We start from the raw sequence: 3133 nt of genomic DNA on the forward strand, positions 1-3133 counted from the left end.
ATAAAAGACACCATTTCAAGCGTGGCCGTTTTCGTGCGGGTGACATGTAAAAGCACCCACTACACTCTTTGAGTGGTTGGCGTTAGGAAGGGCATCCAGCTGTAGAAACTCTGCCAAATTAGATTGGAGCCTGGTGTTGCCATCCGGTTTCACCAGTCCTCAGTCAAATCGTCCAACCCATGCTAGCATGGAAAGCGGACGTTAAACGATGATGATGATGATGATGAATTACCACCACCAACATACCATTCATTTTATTTTGTCCCTTAACCACTAACCAACAATCAAATAAAAACAGTAGCACTTCAACTGACTGAATGCATCCAAAACACACACATACATGCACAAATACACTCACTCTCTCTCAAACACACACATTCTCTCTCTCTCACTCATTCTCTCTTACACACACACAGTTATTTGTCCAAAACAAATAGTAAAGAACAGATGTTTTTCACTACTTCCCCCAAAATAGTCGATAGAACATGCCCTAACTTTTCCAAATAAACTTGTTTCAAATATACCCATTCAAAATAATCAACTGAAAAACATAACACACACACACACACACACACATGCACACACATGAGAAAAACATTAACCCCTTAGCATTTAGATTACTTTGTCAAATATAATGCTTATTTATTTACATTGTTTTGAATTAATCATAGCATTATCTTGCAGCTTCAAAATTTTGATCATGTGATTATTTTTAGAAAAATATTGTAGGATAAGTATGAAAGTTCAAATCTGACCTGGCCTTTTTGAACATAAAACTGGTAGAATATTTGAACTGGATATGGCCAGTTTAAATGTTAAAGGGTTAAATAAATAAAGCAACTGATCAAAGACTCGAAATTTAGAAAACAGCACAACCAGCAGCTTGCTCCCCACCCTTACACACATTCACATTTCTTTACAGAAATACAAAAAGCCCCACACTCAAACATACACACAGTCATTGGTCCAAAAGAATAGATACAAACACTCTTACTTTTCCAAACAAACTTTTTCAAATAAATTCATTTAAAACATCCAACTGAAAAACCCTAGACACATGCACAGAAGCTAAAAATGTTTAAGTAAATAGATATACAAAAATGAAAAGTAAACAAAAACACCTGCCACCAGCTTACCATAAACAAGTAAATAACACTCTCCTGCCTATAATTGAAATACAAACACCACACAAACAGCCAATGAAAAACACAAGCACCAAACCACTCATGTACATCAATGTGTATATATATACATACAGGGTATAGCGAATAAAGTGTCATCTAAATTATGCAAAAATAAAAATAACACTAACATGTCATTTTAACAGATATATTTACCAAAATTACATTAGAATATCTTGAAATACTAAAGAGTAAATTTATTCAATAAAATCACTTAGATCCATATGGTTGGAAAACAAAATTGTTAACACACAGCCATGTGTGTGTGTGTGTGTGTGTGTAAAATATATATATTACTTTTTAGAAATTGCTTCTTGAAGTACATCTGAAGCTATAGATATAACACAAAGAAGTGATATGTTTAAATATATACAATGGGAGGGAACTAGCACTAATTGATAACACTATTCTCCGATAGGATAGTAAACAACAATTATCTATAACACTTTCATGTAACCAATTATTATATCACTTATTCATATTTCTCTTTTCTCACTGCCATATGACATATTCAATGGAGAAAAGCTTTTATGTGACCTTTCCACATGGCTCCTATGTGAGCGTAATACATGAATGTTGATCAATCAATTTTACATTAATGGATAAGGTTCTAAGCCACATTCTTACTTTAAAAAACAAACTATTTTTATAACAACAGCTAGAATAGATATAATTTGTGACACAACTCCTCACACTTTTGAAAATCTCTTGTGAAACTAGCCAAGTGTATTCCTATATTTTAAAATATAATTAAATTTTAATTAATTCTAATATATTCTGTGTGCATTTTCAACTTCCTTTCTTCTTCTATTTCTCCACTTGTTTGACCATCTCTAGAGGAGCCAATGGCCACACACTTGATAGGCTTAGAAAGGACCTGATTAGCACCCTAGGCTCCATGGGATTCAAAATTACTATTGAGACAAACATCATCACCATAGAAATCCTAGATGTCACTCTAGACTTGGGCTCCAGTACACACAGGCCCTATCACAAGCCTAACAAGAGGCTGTCCTATATCAACACAGCCTTTTGCCACCCCCTATTGTGTTAAAAGATCTTGAATTTATCCTCAAATCAAGAAATTTTCAACGACAGTGCTCCCTACTATACAATGAGACACTGGTGTCCAGTGGATTTAAAAATTGCATCTCCTACATGCCAGCCCCTAACACTCACAAAAGGAAGCACAGCCAGAACATTGTTTTGTTTGCCTCACCCTTCTCACTCAACGTCAAGACATGTGTGGATGAATATTCCTCAGGTTACTAGACAAACACTTCATGCAGACACACAAATATGGACATTTGTTCAGTAGGCACAATCTAAGGGTCTCTTTTAGTTGTGCACCCAACATGAAAAGTATATTAGCTAACACCAATAAAATGCAAGTGGAGGCCATTTGCTCTTGCAGAGTGTACAATGACTGCCCAGTGAGAGGCTAATGTGAGACCGCGGGAGTCATCTATGAAACTCTGGTGGTATCCAAATCTAGTAACCATAGTAATAGCAGCAATGGATCATCCAGCATCGATGGTATTGGCAGCAGCAACAGCAGCAGAAACACAAACACTGACACCAATGGCCCCAGCACCAGCAATGCTACCAACCCCACATCTAATATTGCCAATGATGATGGAAACTGAAAGAAGTTTCATGCAAGTGGGCTTGTATTTCCCTTGTGTTCATTGGTTTGTAAACAATAACTTTGTGTGGGTGTTATTTCTAGTTCTCTGTATAAAAACAGGTCAAGGTTGTTTGTATTTTGATAGACTTGGAGATTACAACCCAGCTTGGAAAAAATCTAGGTTGGTGAGAGAAAGGCTGATCAGTTGTAGAAAATTCTACTCCAATATTCTCTCGTCTGATCTATGCAAGTGTGGAAAACAGATGTTAAAATTGTAATGTTAATAATGATGTGTGTTTGTATATATATATATATATATATATAT

At 35.6% G+C, this 3133-nt stretch overlaps 1 protein-coding gene across 1 annotated transcript in view; it reads left to right on the top strand.

Annotated features, from left to right (window-relative positions):
- The window catches only part of LOC106878084 (VPS10 domain-containing receptor SorCS3), a 1235712-nt gene that overhangs the window by 1158523 nt on the left and 74056 nt on the right, over nt 1–3133 (top strand). The window lies entirely within an intron of this gene.

Source organism: Octopus bimaculoides, chromosome 14, assembly GCF_001194135.2.
Source record: "Octopus bimaculoides isolate UCB-OBI-ISO-001 chromosome 14, ASM119413v2, whole genome shotgun sequence".
NCBI lineage: Eukaryota > Metazoa > Mollusca > Cephalopoda > Octopoda > Octopodidae > Octopus > Octopus bimaculoides.